Source organism: Rattus norvegicus, chromosome 4 (assembly GCF_021556685.1).
Source record: "Rattus norvegicus strain SHRSP/BbbUtx chromosome 4, alternate assembly SHRSP_T2T, whole genome shotgun sequence".
In the NCBI taxonomy this organism is placed as follows: Eukaryota; Metazoa; Chordata; class Mammalia; order Rodentia; family Muridae; genus Rattus; species Rattus norvegicus.
Window position 1 is genome coordinate 89,426,895 of NC_141537.1, and position 22,036 is coordinate 89,448,930.

The following is a 22,036-nucleotide window of genomic DNA, read 5'->3' on the forward strand; positions in this document are numbered from 1 at the left end:
TCTAATCTATATGTAGTCTTTTTCCCAGCCATCCTCTATCTTGAAGCCATCTAGGAGCCACCAAGTGTGGCCTCGCTATAGCAAAAGATGTCCTCATTGCCTTTTATCATTTAGAAACTTCCAAGACATTTTTAGTTGTCTGCTAAAACCAGCAGTAAGACTAAGACTACAGGTAATATTTCTTCTTATATCTAAAGGTCAAATTGTATAGAATATTGTCAAACTGAGACTCGATAGAGGAATTTTTGTATATACCTTTTAAAACTCAATGGAAATTTGAATTATTAGAAAAGTTATACAGCATTTTATAATGAGAGAGATGAAAAAAAATCAAAGGTATGGACAAAGAAGCCAGGTGAGGTAAGGTATCTAGAACTTTGATAGCTCACCCAGGAGAAGGTAGGGCTTTCATTTACACTGGTCCTGAAAAAGAACCAGAGTTGCAGACATGCTGCCCGTTTTGAGCATGCTTGTATTCTGCCCGTTTTCCTTACAGCTTGCATGACCTTTCCCTCCAGGACTCAGTGATGCAATATGATCCTTATTCCTTGATGGACAGAAAGGTAATTTTCTTTCCTTATTCCATTTCACAGATAATTTCAACTGTTCACAGCAAATTATTTCTACTCCTGCTAACAGGAAAACAAAATTTTTCAAATTGATCTGAACCAGCAACTGTCCCGTTTTAGATATATTGTCTTTCAAGTGAATATTTAAATCAACATTCAGAAAGTCAGTTTGAAGCAAGCGTCATATAATCTTGGTTCTTTTAAGGGTTTTACCCCTAGGGAAGAGTTATATGACCTTTAGCCCCAGATAAGAGGTCTCTGGTTCATGTTCTTTTTCTGACAGCTCCTTTGGTTTAGGGAAGCTCTTTCCCCTGACAGCTTAGGGACTAGCTGTGTCAGTTGCCTTATGGTGTGAAGCTGATGGTTTTCTGTAGTCTTAGCAAGGAAGATTTACAGGCAGGGAGTCGTGGAGCAGTAACCATGCAGCCCCATTATTACTTATCCCCCTCCTTGTATGTTTCTAATGAGATCACCTGTTTGTTCAAACCCCTTTTGTCAAAAAGAATGAGTGCTCTGTTCCCTTGAACACTTTTCTGGAACTTCAAACCCCCATGTAACCACAAAACCAAACATGCTAGGCAAGAATTCTACCACCGAGTTACAGTCTCAATCCAATCGCTAACTCTTAATGCTTCACAAAGCAAGGTTTATATTTCACCCTTCGTGCCAGTAGTTCAGACTTCACCCTTCATGCTAGTAGTTCAGACATGTCTATTTGTTGTTGTTGTTGTTCATCCTTTCCTCTTCCTCCTTCTTTACCTTCATATCTTCCTCCTCCTCCTAAATTTTCTTAGTAAAGAGAGTAAAAAAATAATTCTAGAGATAGCTATTAAAAACAGACACACAAACTAAAAGCTTTCCTGCTTCAGTTTCTTGCTCAGTGGGTAAAGGCCCCTCTACCAAGCCTGCATACTTGAGTTCGAACTCTGTGACTCATTGGTAGGAGAGAACTTCTTCTGCAAGTTGTCCTTTGACATCCACACATGCTAGTGGTGTACACACACACACACACACACACACACACACACACACACACACACAAACACACGCACAAACACACACACAAACACACACAAATACTCACACACAAAATAAATATAAAAAGAAATGCTTTCTTGTCTCATGAATGCAATAACCTAAGGTCTAGAGTTGCTGGATCTCTTGGTATAGGATGGTACTGATACTTACCTGGTTTTCTTTTCAGTGTTCAGACTCAAAATCAGGACCACGTACATGTTAGGCAAGCACATCATCACTGTATACATTAGGCCTCATATTTGTGTCTCCACAAGTCTAAATAATATGAGTGAAAAATCTATCCAAAAACGTCTTCTATGTCCTTTTCTTTCATATTAAAATACTAAATATTAAATTATTCTCAAACAGGAAACAAGGCAACAACTTTTTATGATCTCTAGAAGTGAAAACTGTTTCAAACATGATGAAACTGTTTCTTTTAACAGTAGTGCAGTTGATGCTGAGTTAAGAAATACGGTAGTCACTTAAAGCAGTACTTCATAACAGAAGTGGATATGAAAGAGGAAGTGGATATGAAAAAAGTCAGACCCTCTCCAAAATCTACCCCGATTTCTAGTTGTACAAGTCAGAAAATAGAACTGTTTCCCAAATATGAGTCTTGACTTTGAAGTGTTTGCTCACACCTGTACTTCTTCCTAGTAACCCCTTTCAGCCTTTCCCTCTAGCCTGCCTCCTATTCTGTGACACCCTGATAAACTGCAGTACAGTTCTCTACCAGAAAACCCAAAGCCACCACACTTAGGTAGGACTCAAAGAAACCAAAGCTGCCATGCAGGGTTAGGACCCAGATTGGGTAGCAGCAACCAAGGAATAGAGCACCTACTATACTGGCTTGTTTTGTGTGTCAACTTGACACAGGCTGAGGTGATCACAGAGAAAGGAGCCTCACTTGAGAAAATGTTTCCATGAGATCCAGCTCTAATGTATTTTCTTAACTAGTGATCAAGGGGGGCAGGAAGGACGCAGGCCCTTGTGGATGGTTCCAACCTGGGCTGGTAGTCTTGGGTTCTATAAGAAAGCAAGCTGAGAAAGGGAGGAGAAGCAAGCCAGTAAGTAACATCCCTCCATGGCCTCTGCATCAGCTCTTGCTTCTTGACCTGTGTGAGTTCCCATCCTGACTTCCTTTAGTGATGAACAGCAATGTGACTGTGTAAGCTGAATAAACCCTTTTCTCCTTTTTGGTTATGATGTTTGTACAAGAATAGAAACCCAGACTAAGACACCTACCAAAAAAGATGAAATACTACTGGGGACCATGGTGGTGTCCTGGCCTGTGCTGCTGCAAGGGGCCACCTCTAGGTCCATGGCCCTGTAGCAGCAGGGGTTTGCTACCCCCAAAGATCTGGTGGACATCCCTGGACACGTTGATATCTGAGGATGTGAAGAACTGATCCCAGCCACTGGATCAATTCTTCACTGGGCACTGTGAGAGAGCTGGCTCTGGCAGCAGGAGAGCAGAGAGATGACCTCACCCCCAGGCAGCTGCAGTATTTAGGAGAGCAGCCCTGCCCATTGTGGAAGTTGTAGGTGAAACAGTCCAGGTCCCGGCCTAGAGGATATAACCATGGAAGAGTTGACCCTACCACTGGTTTTCCATGCAGTGGCACAGACAATGGAGAGATACCCTCATTTCTCCTCTCCCTTCACCACCTGCAGCAGGCACAAGGCCTGGTCCTGGGACTAGGAGAGCAGGAGAGCTGGTCCTGCCCCTCAGCAGCTGCAACACTCTTGAGAGTGGGCCATGTACCTCTCTGGGCAGCACAGTAGAGCTGACCCTGATGGCAGGGGTGTGGGTAAGCTGGACTTGAGGGGTTGAAAATGGGACTTGTTTGTAATGTGATATTGGCAAGGGAGAGATGCCCTCCAACTTGCCCCTTGCCACTTATGGGCAAGCAGAAGAGCTGGCCTCAAGGTCATCAGAATGGGAGAGTTGTCCCTATCCTTTCCTTACTGAAGCACTCAGGAGAGCAGGCCCTGCACTTCATCTGGGCAACAGCACAGTAGAGCTGGCCTAGGATGTGGTGTTTGGGGGTGAGCCAACCCCATGATCATGAGTATGGGAGAACGCTCCCTGCCTCTTGTCTGCTGTGCAGCTGTGTCATCGAGGGAGAGATTCCCTGCTCTTCCCTTTTGCCCACTGGCAGCAGCTGAGAGAGTTATCCCTGATGTAGTTATGAGAGCAGGAGAGCTGTCCCTGCTCATTGCCAGGTTGAGGGGGCAAGCATGGGAGAGCTAGCCCTAGCTTCTCTGCTGTGCAGCAGCATTGGCAAGAGAGAGATCTCCTCCACACCCTCACCCCTTCCCACATAAGGCAGGCAGGGGAGCTGGCCCTGAGGTCATGACAGCAGTAGATCTGGTCCTGTCTCTCACCTACTGCAGCAGTTGGATGAGAGGGCCCTGGATATGGGGGTTGCAGATGAGTGTGCCATGTAGGTGTGAACTCAGAAGACTCAACCACTTGTCTATTGGGAGGTGGTGCAGATGAGGGAGAGATCCCCTCCCTGCCATCCCTTGACAGCTATGGTAGACAGGAGAGCTAGCTCCTGGGTCATGAGAGTGAGAGAACTGCCTTGTCCTTCATCAGCTGCAACACTTGGGAAAGCAGGCCCTGGACCTTTTCTGGGAAGCTACCTCTGGTTACCTGCTGGTGAGCCAGCCCGGAGGGTGTGGGAGGAGTGGAAAAGCCAGTAGGCTGACCAGTTCAGATACCTCTCAGGCCCAGATCCAGGGCTTTGAATTGGTCCAACACAACATCTACACCATCAACGAACTGTTGGAGTGCCAAGTCTTACAGACCCAAAACTAAAGGATCTCCATGACACAGGGCAACATCAGAATACCTAAAGGAGTCCCAGTGAGGTTCCAGTATTGACAGAGTAGCAGAAGTCACAGGCCTTATACCAGACCAGTGAATTATTCCACTGAACATTTGCAAGCAAAGAAGTATGAATCAAAGGGTATATTGTGAGACACGATGTGACAAACTACAGCTTCCACAATGAGACCTTTTGTTTTCTTGTCTATTGGAGCAGAGGAAGCAAGAGTGGAAGGCATGTATAAGAGGAGGGGGAAACAAAAATAAGTAAAAAAAAAGGGGGGGTTACAATAGGAAGGAAGTTCAAAGAATCAAAAGGATGTACTTTAAAATTTTGCTCTTAAAACTGGAAAACCTAAAAGAAATGAATGTGTTCATGATATTTTCAACCTAACAGATGGACCCACAATCTCTAGTGAAAAATAAACAGTAATTTAAAATGTTCCAGCAGCACCAAAAGCCTGGGGCTAGATTGTTTTAGCCCCAGGAATTCTACAGTACCTTCAAGAAGAACTAATACAATAATCCTCAAATTATTTTTCAAAATAAAAACTGTAGAAATGTTTCCTAATTTTTCTATGAATCCACTATTATCATGATACCAAAACTGTACAAAGACTCAGCAAAAAAGAAAGTTATAGACTAATATCTCTTAAGAACATAGATCTAAAAATTCCAATAAATGCTTCCAAACCAAATTCATGAACACATTAAATATATTATTAACACTGATCAAGTTGGCTACATCTCAAAGATGGTCCAGCATACATAAATTAAAAAATAATCTATCACATAAGGAGACTAAAAGACAGGAACACTGAGATCAAATCATTAAATGCAGAAAAGGTCTTTGGCAAAAATCCAACATCTCTTCTTGATAATAGCCATAGACACCTAGGATATAAGGGGCACACTGCAATATAATAAAGACAATTACGGCAAGCCCACAGGCAACATCATTCTAGATGAAGAGAAACTAAAAATTTCCATTAAAATTAGGAACAAGACAAGGACATCCATTTTCCCTATTCAGTACAACATTTGAAATCTAGCTAAAGCAATAAGACAACTGAAGGACATCAAGGGAATACAAATAGAAAAGGGAGGATTTGATGTATTTTTATTTGTAGACAATATAATTTTATAATTAAAGACCATGAAGACTCCAGGAAACTTCTACAGCTGATAAACACACCTTTGGCAAAGTAACAATACAGCTATCTTCTTACATAAAATTGAGAAGTATATTTCAAAAAGAAGTCAAAGAAACAATATCTTTCACAATAATCTCAAACATATTTTGGTATAGCTCTAACTGAGCAAGTAACAGACTTGTATAATAGAAACTTTAAGTCACTAAGGGAAGAAATCGGACACCAGAAAGTGAAAAGCTGCCCCAGTGTCAAAAATGGCCATCCTGCCAAAAGCAAACTATAGATTTAATTCAATCCCCTTCAAAATTACAGAAATTATATAGAAATTTATAGAAATTAGAAAACTTATTTTCAACTTTATTTGGAAACATAAAATCCTGGGATAGCTAAAACAACCCTGGATAATAAAACTACTAGAGACATCACCACATCGGACTTAAATTTCATTGCAGAGCTGTAGTATTAAAAAAAAACACATAGTATTGGCATAAAAAACATACTAATCAATGAAATCAACCTGAAATAAAGCCAGAAATACATATCAAAGAAAGCGATATTTTCATAAAATGTGCTTGCCAAACAGGAAAACTGCATGTGGAATGAAAATAGATTTATATCTACCACTGTACACAATAGTCAAGGATGTTAACCTAAGACCAGATACGCTGAACCTTATGAAAGAGAAAGTAGAGAATAGCTATGAATTCACTGGTTCAGGAAAGGACCTTCTGAGTAGGATACTGGTAGAACAGGCATTATGATCAGCAGTTAATAAATAGGAGCTCATAAAGTTAAAAAGTATTCTGTATAGAAAATGATAGCATTCAAACAAAGTAGCAGCCAACAGAAAAAGAAAATAATCTTTACTAATTACACGGTGGGCAGAGTTCGGGTCTAAAATTATATGTTTTAGAACCTGATATAATTTTTTAAATTGTGTATTTAAAAACCTGTTCATCAATCCCCCTTCCCAAAGCCCAAATAGCCCAGTTAAAATGGCATATAGAGCAAAGTAGAGAGTATTGAAAGGTGTAAAACAGATAGCTGAGAAACATTTTAAAATTTTTCAGTATCCTTAGCCTTGAGGGAACTACCAATTATTTTGAAACTTTATCTTACCATAATCAGAATGCCCAAGATCAATAAAACAAATGACAGCACATGCTGTTGAGGCTGGGGAGAAAGCAGAACACTTACTGACTGCTGATGGGATGCAAAGTGCTACAGCCTCTGTGGAAATCAATTTGAAAGGTTTTCAAGAATTGATCTACACCAAGATCCAGTGATTCCACTTGGGTAGACACCCAAAAGACCACATATTACAACAGAGATAATTGTTCAACCACGTTCATTGTTGTTTTGTTCATGGTAGCTAGCCAGAAATCAAAACAGCTGAAATGTTCATCAACTGATGGGCAGATAATGAAAATGTATATATACACAAATCTTATTCAGCTGTTAAGAAAAATGAAATGATGAAATTTGCTGATAAATAAATGGAGCTAAACAAAACCCATCCCAAGTAAGGTAATTCAGACCACTAAAACAAGTGTTAAATGTTTTCTTTTATATGTGAATGCTAGCTTTTAAGCTTTAGATATGGGTGCTTGGATCCAAATAACCACAGAGGTTAGGTAGGTAATAAGAGACTAGGAAGGGAGGAGGAAATCTTGTAAGAAAGAGGAACTAAAATATAACTTTATAAACAGATAATGGAGAAAGAAGGAAAAGTGGTAAGGGACAGCTAACACTAAAGGTCTTTGGAAAAAACATATGTCAAAACTTCCTAAAATATATACATATAAAAAGGAATTTAAATGGAGTCACCATACAATGGGGGGGAAAATGCCTCAACTAGCCATCTTATGCCACTAAATAAAATCCTGCCAGGAATGAGTTTAGTCATTGGTCAAAATGGTCTCATAGGCGACCCCTAACCCCCATATCACAGGCTACTACCAGGGTTCTTGGTTCTTTTCATGATCTAATGATAAATTCCTATTGCTGAAGACATAACTTATATTATTGAATATAGGAAAAACAGAGCTGGTCCCCAACTAGAAGCTTCAGTCCTACTGGCTTGTGTTCATGGTGTTGCAAATTACTTGTGTGCTACCAGAGGAGAAACATAATCATTGATTTTACTCAGCTGCACATTCTGTGACCTACAACAGAGACTGGACTGCAAGATACACTGTTGTGATAATGCCACAAATTTTGAAGTAACCAAGCACTTTTTGATTGGATTTAAGGCCTACTCTATGAGATGGAACTCATATATGACACTGCTAGTGTAGTCAAAAACCTGAGACTAGATGGTTCAGTGGCCTAGGGGAAAAACTACTACTATTATTTTGCTTAAAGAACAGATTGACTAAGCGAATCCTGATGGCATATTGCTATACTGATAGACTAGAACAGTACTCAGTTCTCATCAGAGATGTTTCTTGCAGTTGATGGTAATTAACAGAGATCTACAGATGCACAACATGCAGACAGTGAGAGACTTTGGAGACCATATAAGTAGACTTTGAAGGGATGTTCAGTTCTTCTCCATAAGGCTTAGGGATCTATGTAGGAGAGGAAACAGATTATAGGGGCCAGAGATATTGGATCTTTTACAGACATAATAGATAGGACTGATATAAATATGAGCTCACAGAGACTCTTGTAGCATATACAAGACTGTGTACATTTAAGCCAGACAAAATCTTAGTACTGGGAAGGGGGAAATGGATGCATATTATCATACCTAGAAACTATTTTCAATATATATCTACTGGGAAGTGAAAAAAATAATTTTCTTAATGGAGTGCCACTAAATATATCAGACAAACTCTAGGACTTGCCCCAATTCCAGGAGGAGTGGTAAACATAAAACAGACTCTCTCTCTCTCTCTCTCTCTCTCTCTCTCTCTCTCTCTCTTTCTCTCATTCTCTCTCTCTTTCTCTCTCCCTCTTTCTCTCATTCTCTCTCTCTTTCTCTCTCTCTCTTTCTCTCATTCTCTCTCTTTCTCTCTCTCTCTCTCTGATGGATTATTTGTTCTGTTTTGGTAATTTTTGTATTATTGATTTTTTCATTTTGTTTCATCTGTTTTTTTGTTTTGTTATTTTCTCAGTTTTTTGGTTGTTTTTGTTTTGCTTGTTGAAACAAAAACAAAGTTTTGTTTATAGAGAGGTGAGGACTATATGGGAGGATTTGGGGGAGGGGAAGAATATGAACAAAATACATGATAAAATAAAAATTAACTAATTTATTAGAGAGAAGCTAATAAAAGATATAAAATTAGAACATTAGTTGCTAAGCATCCTGCAATTCTTTTTAGAGATGACAAGACTCAAGTTATAGTCAAAGAAAAATTATATTTTCTTTCATCATTCTGTCTTCAGACTCTTCTGTACCACTTCTTTTCCTTTGATTAAATGGAAAAGAAAGAGGGGAGGAAGATAGAGAGAGGAAGTAAAAAGAAGAATAAAAAAGAATTGAAATAAAAAAAGGTGGGGCTCAGTGCACTCAAATTGCACTAAGCCATCTTCTGTCCCTTGCAGAACATCATGGAGATAGAAAAACGTCGTAAGGAGAGATGAAGGATCCACAGCACAGATTCCAAGCCCATCACTCTCTTAGTCAATATTCTAAGAGACACCATGACCAAGGTAACTCTTACTTATTGTTGTTCTTCCTGTGGGGTGGCAAACCCTCTCAGTTAACTCAGACCTTTCTCTAACTCCTCCATCGGGTACCCTATTCTCAGTACAATGGTTGACTTCGAGCATCCACCTCTGTATTTGTCAGGCCCTGGCAGAGCCTCCCAGGAGAGAGCTATATCAGGCTCCTATCAGCATGCACCTCTTGGCATTCCCAATAGTGACTGGGTTTGGTGACTGCATGTGGGATGGATCCTCTTATAAAGGAAAGCATTTAGTTGAGGCTTGCTTACAGTTTCAGAGATGTAGTCTATTATCATCATGGTGGGGTGCATGCTGGCAGGCATGTAGACACAGTGCTGGAGAAGTTGCTCAGAACTACGTCTTGATCTGCAGGTAACAGAAAGAGAAACATGTGAGAACTGGGCTTTCCCTAGTTGCTTGATAATTGTAGCTGATCACTCCTGTGTGTTATCTACCATCTTGAAGTCAACCATAAAGCCCATTTAATAACATTGTTATTCAGTGAATAGTGTCCTGTTTGGATTTTCACTATTAAGATGCAAAGAACATTTATTAAAGTATTTGTTCTGATTGTAATGAGTGTTGGTAGTCATCTCAAGAATTGATAAACTCATTCCATAGGTTGTTCAAATAACTGGAAATCATGGAAAACCAGCAGACATATTCATAAAGAAAGCAAAAGTAACAACTTTATTGAAAATAGTTCCCTTAAGAATGAGAGAGATTCCAGAGCTGGTAGTTTTGGGTGTTGAAACTAATTCTGGGTTGGTGTTTTATAGGGCTCTGGGGTCCCCCCTTTTCTTCTATTGATCCTCTTTATAGCCCCATATTTTTTTCAGTCTTCTCAGAACAAGAAGCCACCATGTTAGAGTGGATAGTCTCATGTTCCCTGTCTACTTATGTACTCTAACCCTTGCTTCATCTCTCCTTTCACAGATAGACACTGAACGTCTTTCTAAGGTCGTCTCATTCCCTACCCTCCTTGGTCCTGGTTGATGTAAAGTCTGAATTGGGTTTCTGATCATGCTAGCCATGGCTGGGGGTTCCCTTTTCTCAAAAGGGGTCCTCAAGAGTTTTGGAAGTAAGTGTCATAAGATCATAGTCACTTTGGAGCCTTTGGGACTTCCATTCAGTTATACTGATATCGAGAAGGGAATCTTTTCAAGTCCTGGATGATTCTTTAAGGGCTGTAACAAAGATACTGGTTTTTATCTAGAGGATCACAACATATATTCCATGAGATGGACAAATCATCAAATGTCTGAGAAAGTCAGAGATCAATAAATAGATAAAGCCAAAGTAGTGGGCTTATTTTAAACAGCTTCCTTTAGGATGGGAGAAGCCTCAGAAGTGGGAGTCTATTAAATTGATTCTGGGTTGGTTATAGGACCCTTGCATTTTCCTTTTTCTCCTAATGGTCCTGTTTATGTCCTTGTCTAAGAGTTATTATTATTTTTTCTCTCCCAATATCTTCTGGGAACAAGAAGCAGTCATCTTAGAGAATCTGTTTTCACTTTTCCCTATCTACCCATGTCCTTCTTAAATAATGTATTGCATATGTTTTTCCAGAAGTATAAAACCAATCAGATCAAATTCAATGAGTAGGGAATTGTGCTCATTACAGAAATGCAAGAAAAGTGATATGAGTTTAAGAGATTTATCAACAGATTTTATTTCCACTCCCCCAGCTAATAACTGGGTAAGCTGTCATTAAGAATTCCTGTTAAGGGCTAGAGAGATGGCTCCACGGTTAAGAGGAGAACCTCTGCTCTTCCAGAGGTTCTGAGTTCAATTCCCGGTAATCACATGGTGGCTCACAAACATCTATAATGGGATCCAATGGCCTCTTCTGGTGTGTCAGAAAACAGCTACAGTGTACTCACATACATAAAATAAATAACTCTTTAAAAAATAATTCCTGTTAATTTCCTTGATAATTATGAGGATTTGGGTAAATAAATGTTGACTAATATTTGAAAACAAATTAATACAAAGATTTTTGATAAGTCATTGCAAGATTACCATTATCATAGGTTTCTGGGCATCAATTTTCTTTTTTACATTTTGTAACTTCTTGCATAGGTTTTATGGCTTCTCTACAGGCACAAGCCAATGTGTGCACATACACACAAAACTGTTACTACCTAAAGCATCTTACTGGTATGTAGCGGGGGAAAAATACTCTGGGAAACTAAAGTGTTGTTAACCCCATAGGTACCTATTACATTCACAGAACACACAGTGTTGACCTCTCAGGAGTTAACAATGAGCAAGGCCAGCTGCTTCATTTCTGAGGAAGAAACTCATGTCAGGAGAGGCTAAGCAGTAACTGAGACTTCTGACACAGTCTTCAGATTGTCTTCACTATAGGTGTCCTTTCTGTAGCACAGAGCAAGACATTGGAGCATGTTGGAGCATGCTTTGACTTACAGCTTGTAATATCAGAGTTTTAAAAAAATCCTTTGTGCATTACCAAAACTTATAGCATAGTGACCTTTTGAAGTGAAACAGTTTCTCTCAGATCGAAACCTATCCTGCAGGGAAGCAGGTCATTTAAGACAAAAAGTAAACAACTTAAGATAGTATCAGGAAGTCTGTGAAACTGACTAGATTCCCTAAACTTCTTTCTCACAAGAGAAATGGTGTAAACTATTGAGAGAAGTTCCCAGACAAGTCAAGCCGCTAAGGAGACCGGTCCAGCAGGCTGAAGAAAGCAAGAGACCAACAAAGTTGCCTGGAAGAAACAGAGACCAGCAGAGCCATCTGGGAGAGGTTTAGTGCAATGGAACCACTTGGAAAGGACATTTCCAATCTGTTGCGCTACCTTCAGGCTTTGCAGTATGTTCCAGTTTCCAGTTTTTGTGAAGATGTCACCCATGCTAGGGAGGGCTTTGGTGTTGCAGCTAGCTGTCTTTGAGACAGTAAACCATCTCCTCAGGAAAAGTTTCATCACAGAACACCTTTCAAAGTTTGGTCACAGGATACCTTTAAAAGAACTACAAATAACTCTTGGAGATGATGGTCACTTTCCAATCATTATGAAGCTGTGACAAGATTGCCGCTGCTATTTATGTAGGAGACAGTTGCACCCAGCACATCCCTCGTTGTTTTTGGCACAGTGTCATTAAGCGTATTCTTTCTTCTTAAAGCCTTCCACATGGCAGCAAGGTAGTTACGGAGCATTCCTAAGTCAGGCATCAAGCTGAAGTTAGTGCAGAGTTCCTCAAGAACATATACATTTTCTGTTTTAATTTTTCAATCCTACAACGAGCTGTCTACAAACAGGAGATAAGTTTCAGACCCAAGTCATAAATCAAAATACAGTGTTTATGAAGGCCTAAGACACAAAAATACAAGTCATAACTCTTCAATAAAGGACATTGATGATGCTTTACTCATTTCCCTGCCGTATTTCCCATGGTAGCTTAGTTTAACTAAAATGTCTCTTCATTTAATAATATTCACATCAATTAATAATGTTTGTGAATAAGCAGACATTGCTGGCCAAAGGGTACAAAGTTACATCTAGACAAAATCAGTAAGTTTTTAGATTTATTGAACAGTGTTGTTTATAAAAATAAGGTGTAAAAATCCCAGTGAATTTTAGATATTTGTATCACCATAAAAGGTATGTTAATTAACTTGGCTTGATAATTCATAAAAATATGCATCAGGATATCAATACATCACATTGTGCATAACAACTATATTTGTCATTATTTCTCCATTAAAATGTGAAAACCTTTCTTCCAGGATTCATGCTAATCCCTCTCTTGATGTTATCTTTTCCATGCAACAAAATAATAAGAAATTAGAGTTATAATTATTATTATACTTACAGTAATGAAAACTGAATAGCTTAGATCACCTGTCTAAAGTTGAACTACTAATAAATGGTTTGCCCTAAATTTCCTCTCAATCCAGTTCAATGTGCACTTGCTGTTATGTAGTCGTGGGTTGCTAGAATTCCTGATTGGGCATCCTTCTGTCTTCCCCTGGTTAAGGAACATATAGGCTCTTCTGGGGTCTCACTTTGGTCACCTTCATGTCGTGTCACCTTTTATGGTCATCTTTTCTTCCCGCTGTCCCTAGAACTGTAGTCTGTTCACCTTTCATCTTTGCAGTGGTGGTCACCCATTCTCCTGTATATGATTCATCTCTTGCTTTAAGTCTGGCATTCTCTCTTTTCTACCTTTTGTCATTTGTCATAAAAGCAATCATGTCACCTCAAAATTTCAGTGAAGAGCCAAGAAGCAACTTTAACTTGTCATATAATGATATTAATACTGTTATAAAACATTATTTTTGCTGTTTATCTTACTATTCATAAGTAATTTTGCCTGAATTCTTGGACATTTGCATAGCAATGAGTGAATTTTAGTGTAACTCACCATTGTGCTTTCTTAACCTCTGCTATTGTTGCAGGCTTAAAGCCATCCTGACTTATCTCCCTATAGATTATGATTAGAATAAAAACTAAAAACCACAGAAATTAAAATTTTTATTTGGAGAAAAAACTAAAAAGGAGTGACCTAGTATGAATTTTAGAGAAAGTGCTCTCTATTTTTTAAAGTTGAAAATCACATTTATTGGTGTGTGTGTGTGTGTGTGTGTGTGTGTGTGTGTGTGTGTGTGTGCATGCATGCATGTGTGGTTTACTCTTTCTACAATGTGTCCTGGTGGACTGAACTCATGCTGTGAGGCTCAATGGTAATTATCTTTACCAATTGAGCCATCTCTAAGACTCAGAAAAGTTCTTCATGTTAGCCAATCGAGATAATGACTACTATCTATTGATTATTTAATGTTCTAGTGTTTTCCATGTACAATTTCATGCCAATCCCATTGACCAGTGAAGAAATGGAAACACAGATTGTGTTCTGGAATTCCAGTCACAGTCCTGGTGTCAAACCCATATATACAGATGCAGACATATTAATCTGCTTCTCAAAGATGCAGCCCAGGAACACAATCATGTGCATTATGAAGAAATAAAAGTATAACTATGCTTTTATTCTGACTTATTCTTTTATTCTTTGACTCTTACAATGGTTTTGTACTGCTAGTATTATTTAATGTTATTGAAAAATAGAATTCATTTCACTCTGAAAAGCCTATAATTTATTCTTTAATTGTTGTACATGTAATATTCTTAGTCAACGTAAGGCCAGTTGATTAGCTAATTATTTTCAGGTGATTAGCTCAAATTAGTCACTCTATGTTTCTATACCTTTAAATACTATATTCTGTTTGGATTATTTGATAAATACAAATGAAATAATATATAAGTTATTTTATACTAAAGTTATAACTGTTACTACAGCTTGGGTTTTAGTGTTCTTCTATGAACTTTTCAAAGTGAAACGTTGTGCACTGTAGCAAGTAATATCTTTTATTATTAGAACCCTTAAGATAGTAGCCATCTTAATAAATTAATAATTTATGTTGAGAATTTTTGTTAATTTCTTCTTTTCCAATGGAGATTCTTTGTTAAATAACAGAATATTTTATCATATGTTATCATACTGAGAATTATAAACGTTTTCCTCTCTACTTCTATGTTTACATGAAAGTGAGATGTGTTGTTTAGCCCTGAGTTTGGAGTGGGCTACGAAAGATTCTGGAGTAGGAGGAATAGTCCTGGCTCCTGCTCCAGAGCAGCCTGTGAGGTGCAGACAGGACCTCACACAGGAGACTCTCAGTGATCTCTAGTGAGAAACACACAGGAAAAATGTTCTGAGACATAGCTCCCATTCTAGTTAAGTTGGCATATGACAGACTCCTGCTGTGGAGTGATGTTTTCAGTCACTCTCGACCATCCTTAATAACGTCATGAACAATTTGTTAAGGTTTGAGAGACCTTAAGTACTGTGTTAATTGATTTTTTTCTTGATAGAATGTGCTGACATGACAGTTAATAAAGGAAGGATTTATTTGACTCCATTTGACTTCATCAGAGTGTAGAAGTTATATCAGTAGGAAATGGAGGTGGCTGGTCACACTGCACTACACTCAGGAAGAAGAAAGCTGTGAATGCAGGGGTTCGGCTGGTTTCCCACTATTTATGGAGCCTAAGAACCCAACCCATGGAATGGCGATGTCTACTTTTAGTATGTATGTGTAACTATTTATATTGTTACCATTCATGTCTTCTGATATTTCTAGGAAACACAATCTCACAACAGACATTCTGGACCTCTGGCACCTACAATTTTTCTTCCTCTTCTCCTGTGATGTCCTCTGAGCCTTAAACACAGGAATTACACTGGCAATGTATCCACTAGGTATGAGATTCCCCAAATTAATTGATATCTGCATTCTGATCAACTGTGTTGTTCTGTAATAGTCTCCATTTGCTGCAAAGAAAAGCTTCTTTGATGTGTCTGAGAATTTTACTTATCTATGGGTATTAAGGTATGTTTTAGATTGCAATTAGCTTGTCCAATTGCTAAAACATCCCAGTGATGAGGTTTAGATTGCAATTAGCAATTATGCAGTCTAGTAAGTTGGTAGTAGTAGTTGCTTTTCTAAGGTCCATCACCTCCCTAGCCCTGGGTTTGTGGGAATGCCAACTGTTACTGTCACTCTGGAAATCAGGATGGAGAATCCTCTAAAAGGTAAATAAATGTGACTCGACTCTACCACTTGTCATCATATGACCAAAGGACTTAACATCCTATGATTAACATCCTATGACACAGATACTTGCTCAGCGTGTTAATTGCAACTTATTCCATGATAGCTAGGAAATGGAATCAACCCAAGTGCTCATCAAATAGACGAATGTATAAGGAGAATGTGGAGCACTCTCCAGATGTAAAGCAACATGGAACCATTGGATTTGCAGGTAAATGGATGGGCTTAGAAGAGATTTTATTGAGTGATATAACCCAGACCCAGAAAGACAAACATTGTGTGTTCTTTCTCATTTGTAGTTCCTAACTCCAAATTTCTTATATGAGTATATAACCTAGAGCTACTGCAGAAACCAAGGAAATAGGAAGGAACTGTGGCAGGGATAAATGATAGGAATAGAGAAAGAGACTAGCAGGATAGCAGTGATATGGAAGGGAAAATGGAAAATAATGGCAAGGAACTGTGATTGGGAAGGGGATAAGAATGGACAAATAACTATGACTGAAAATCCATCAGAATTCATATTATTTTATATTTACCTAAATGTATTCATGTATGAATGTTTGTGTGTACATATATACATATGTATGTATGTATGTATGTATGTATGTATGTATGTATGTATGTATGTATGTATATGTGTATGCCATGCCACAGTCTATCAACAAATACCTAAAATGTGAAATCTCCATTCAGGTTATTTGTAAGGGGCATCCAAGAAACTATCCAAACAATATAATATACTGTTATTAAATTGCCCAATTATTCCTCTCAGTGACCGAAAGCAAACCCCTATTGCTGAGGACACTGCACATGACAAAGTTTGAGCTGGATCTAATCTAAAAGCTTTCTTTATTCTTCTATTTTTCATTGTGCCAGAGGTGCTTCTTAAGCTGCCAAGAGAAGAAAGCAGTCATTAGTCCCAGCTAGCTGTGATGCCAATGCAGGGAACTGTAATTATAAGCAGCATAGAAAGTTATCACAAAGATCCTACAGCATCACTCATGTCTGGGTGGTACCGATGTGCCTAATTGGAGTCAAGACTTGTCAGTAGGAGGGAGATGATGCCTGACCATAGTAATCGTTAACAGACCTAAAAGGCTTGTCTTCTAGGTGACTCTAGATCCTGTCAAGTTTATAAAATTAACCATCACGGGGTATTTACTGGGAGAAATACTTAAATGAATTGAATTCTCACTACTTTTGTCAAGACTGTGGTATCTAGCATAGGGAAAAGCAGATATATATCTCTTCTTAAAGAATTTTATTTTGGTTACAAAAGTACCTGTGAAGTATTAGCTTTCACAGCTACAAAGACTTAGCTATTACCTTCCAAAATCATGAAATTAGATGCAGATCACTTATAAGTATGTAAACGTTACCTACATAATGGAAAATTAGTTGAATTCCTTATTTATTATTGTATAATCATGAGGTTAAGCAAGTCCTCTATGGATTAAAACGAATATGATCCATGGAAATCCAGTTTACCAAACTCAACCTAAATTATCCGCACCCTTAGTTCTCTCTGCAAGACAGTCAAATCTATAATAACCAGGAACTCCTCAATCAAGAGAAAGTGAGATATGGGAGAGATGATGGATTTAGTTGGTTGTGGCAAATGTCTCTCACTTTTGCAAAGTTAAAAAAATCCTAAAAGCACAAATTACTGTCGAGTCCCTTTGTAGAGTGCCACAGATAATGGGGCGTGTGGAAGCTTATGTTCTCCAGCAGTGCGACCGACCGTTGGGGCCAGGCACATGGGCTGGAATGGTGAGCCGTGCTATTCATTCATTCATTTCTTACAAAATATATACTGAAGGAAAAATAAAATTGGGTGAAAAGAGGAGAGAGGGAGAAAGAAGAATAGTGAAGGGATAAGGAAAAACAGAAAAAGAAAAAAATGGAAAGAAGAAAAGTAGGAAGAGAGGAAACACAGCCATGATCATTCAAATAAGCCTTGAACTAGAATTCACACTTTAGTGCGGCAATTAGGAAATCAAAGGAAGCCACACATATTTGATACCTCTATACAGAGTAAGTCATAATTACAAAATATTAGAAATATACATTACCTCCACTATCATGACTCTTACCTGGCACCTAGAAGTTTTTATGAGAGTAAAATAACTGCTTTGTTATTTCTAGATTGCTACAGCCTTATGGTAATTATTTCACGTTGGATGATCAAATTTACAGAAGGGTTATCAGATGGATAACTTGATGTCTATAGATCCTATAGTTTCGTGGGTAGAGTTCATGCAGCCTCTGCATTGAGAAAGAAAACAGTGACGATATTTCTCGGTCAACCCCTGACTGAAATTTAGCTTTCCCTCTGATTGAGAGAATGTGACCGTGTCATCACATCCTTATGCATTGTCTTGTCATCATACATTCTGCAGATGCCTCAACTTACCCTCTTGTCCAAATCCATAGTCAACTTGACCCTGGTTCTAGATTTTGTCATCTCTGTGTTAAAACGTATTCAACCAACCTCATCTTTGTTATTAGAAAAAGCTCTATAATACCTATATTTTATTCCTTTTATTTAAAAAATTCTTATGAAATGCTTTCAACAAATTCCATGGGCACAAAAGGGATTAAGAAACTGTTATTTGCAAGGACAAGATATCTCCATTGCAGGATTCCTCTGGTCTACACATAGAAGAAAAATGGTGGTGCTTACAGGCATTGTACAGCAGGTGGCAGAATATCACTAACAAAATTTTCAACATTTTCCTTGACTGGCTTAAAATAAAATGCATTTTCAGAATGTAGATTTTGGTGCATTATAGTCTTCTAACTGATGTACTATGCTCTTTTTAAATATAATACATGGCACCCAAAGATATTTCTCTGATAAAAACCTTTGTCAGTCCAGGAGTAACAAAGGGAAATTAAAGTATGCCTCAGGGTTTCCTAAATATATATTTTAAATTACTCAAAAGTCAGAAATGTGGGGGAAAAAAGAACAAAAAAAGAAGATGAAACTTTCTAACTAAAACTCCATGTGCTAGTTCAAATAAATTTTCATTGTGTATTTGATGGGTAACTTCTGAACTGTATGAAACATTTCTCTCAAACATATTTATAAGCCCAGTCTTTCTCTAAGTAAACTTTGTAATATTTTAATTTACATTTTTTGAGATTTTCATACATAAGTACGTACGTTTGTAGTCACTCTTCCCTCTCCCTCTTTCCAAATCTTCCTATGTCACCCATTCTCTCTCAAATTCATTACTCCTTTTTTATAATATTGTGTGTGTGTGTGTGTGTGTGTGTGTGTGTGTGTGTGTGTGTGTGTGTGTGTGTGTTAGGGCTGATCACATAGTATTGGGTAATCTAGCAAGTGATTTGTCTTCAGCTCTTGACCCTTCCCTCAACATTTGCACGTCAACTGGTATTCTCATTATGCAGTCACATTGTGGAGATGTCATGGGTGCTGCTTCCTTTTCCCATCTAGAAGATACCATCTTGTAATGGAATGCCTGATCCTCCAGGACTTACGTTTCTTTCTTTCCCCTCTTCTGTGATTTTCCCTTGGGTGTAGGGTTTGCATGGCTTGCCCCCCTGGGGCTGGGAACACTATCAAAGCTTGTTCTTTGTCTGTAGGCCAGTTGTGAATTTCTGCAATGGTCTCTATCCACTGCCAAAAGAAGCCTCTTTGGAAAGAGGTGAGAGCTACACTTATTTGGGTATCAAGATAGATATTTAGAATAAGTAAGCAATTATAATAGCTTTAAAATGGCAGGCTGCCAGGTGTAGTGGTAAATGCCTTTGATCCCAGCACTTGGCCACAAAGATGTACAGATTTCTGTATGTATAAGACTATCCTGGTTTACCCAGTGAGTTCCTGGGTTAGTTACATAGTGAGATCTTGCCTTAAAATAACTTAAAAAAATTAAGCAAGCAAGAAAAGGAAAGCATTTTCTTTTTGGGTCTATGACTTCTCCAGCCACAGCTTTATTGTTATTATTATTATTTATTATTATTATTATTTATTATTGTTAGGCTAGGTTTATTGTACCAGGTATCATTTACCTCCTGCTAAGGGAGACTTAAGTCTACTTAGACACCTGTTAGTTATTTCCAAGATAAAGGTACCATTATTGTGCCACTAGCATATGTTACCAGGCTGGTCATTATTGTGGTCTGTAGGCTTAACAGCTGTGTAGTACCACTGATTGGTTTTCTGTCCTTGCAGGTAGCACAGTACCTTCCAATACTACCAAGTTAGTCTTCAATGAAAAGGCTTCAAAATCAGGCCTAGCTTGATTCCTAAGTGTGAGGTGTCTTCAGCAATAGGCTTCAACTTTGGGAGACAGCTAAAGGCAATGGCAATAGCTTGTATTATTTTGAAAGTCTCTTTGGACCGCAATCAGCAACTCAAAGGGAAATTTCCCATGCCTCACACTGGAAATTTTTAGTCTGGATCTTGGGAGAGCATTATCAATTAGTGTAGTGTAACTATCTGTCTATCTATCTATCCATCTCATCTATCTATCTATCTATCTATCTATCTATCTATCTATCTATCTATCTATCATCTATCTACATATTATCTGTCTAGTCTATCTAGCAGTATAGGTATAGATTATATATACACACACAAACTATATGTAAACATATAAATAAATTATATATAATATAATAAATAGAAATATATTTATATACATAATCTGTTTCTATTTATATTGGCTTGTTTTGTATTAATTGTTATTTAATGCATAAGAATATGTGTATATACACATATGTTCCCAAATATTAGCTGTTGAATCCATGTAATACTATACCTGTTTGGGTAGTCATGTTTGTGAGTGTCTGGTTTATGGGTATAGCTTCTAATAATACTATGAGACACAATCTTACAGCAAACACCCTGACATTCTAGTTTATATAATCTTCTTGTCTTCTCTTTTGCAGGAGCATTTTGTAGATGAATATATAGTTTTAGTAATCTTATAAAATAACATTTTCCTGTGGCTTTTATAGTATTCTAGTGTTATCTATTTTTCCTCCTTCCTCTCCTTCTGATTGCTTCTTCTTACCTCTCTCCATTAGTTTTCTTTCCCCATATTTTCCTTCATAGAACCTATGTCCCATTATTGTTCTCTAGAGAGCCATCCTTCTGTAGGCCCCAACCACTAATGGATCCTTTCTACTTTCCTGGCTTTGGAGTTATTTCAGGTCACATGCTCACATCTAAATATTTGGAGCTAGAATCGATACATGAGGGTGTTTGTGACATTTGTCTTTCTGAGTCCAGGTTACTTCACTCAGTGTAATGTTTTTCTATTCCTCATTTAGCTGCCAACTTTATTATTTAAATTTCCTTTACAGCTAAATAACATTACACATTGTATGCCATTTTATTATCCCTCATCCATTGAAGTACACAGTTTCCATTTCCTAACTATTTTGAACAGAGTCATAGTGAACATGGCTGCGTATCTCTAGTGAGACATCAAGTCCTTTAGGTATGTAAGCCAAGGAACAGCACAGCTGGCTCACCTGGAAGATGTACATTGAGCTTCTTGAGAATTCTGCGTGCTGATTTCCAGAGCGTGTACATCAGCAGCGGATGAAGATTCGAACCTTTCTCCCACATCCCTTCCAGAACTTCCTGTAAACGCTATTGTTGGTCATAGCCAGTCTCATTGGATAAGATGAAATCTCAAAGTAATCTCAATTTTCATTTTTATAATTGCTAAGGATGTTGAATTGTTTTAAGGAAAGATATCTAAGCTGTTTTTAATTCTTTTTTGAGATCTTTCCATTCAGATGCATGGCCTAATTTTAAATCCAGTCAACTGTTTTCTTGATATTTGTTTTACTTTTTTGGGGTGGGTATATTTTCTTTCTTTTTCTTTTTTCTCCATCTTTATTAACTTGGGTATTTCTTATTTACATTTCAATTATTATTCCCTTTCCCAGTTTCCGGACCAACGTCACCCAAACCCCTTCCCCTCCCCTTCTAAATGGGTGTTCCCCTCCCCATACTCCTCTCATTACCGCCCTCCCCCAAACAATCCCGTTCACGGGGGGGGGGTTCAGTCTTGGCAGGACCAAGGGCTTCCCTGTCCACTGGTGCCCTTACTAGGCTATTCATTGCTACCTAGGCAGTTGGAGCGCAGGGTCAGTCTTTGGGTAGT

The 22,036-nt window shown here is 38.3% G+C and overlaps 1 long non-coding RNA gene across 1 annotated transcript; it reads left to right on the plus strand.

The window, feature by feature from the left end:
* Positions 1–496: 496 nt before the first annotated feature.
* Positions 497–14,262, plus strand: LOC147994879 (uncharacterized). The gene is made up of 4 exons (XR_015686627.1): positions 497–563; positions 9,126–9,233; positions 10,185–10,329; positions 11,884–14,262. It is a non-coding gene; the product is annotated as an uncharacterized LOC147994879 (long non-coding RNA).
* Positions 14,263–22,036: the final 7,774 nt, after the last annotated feature.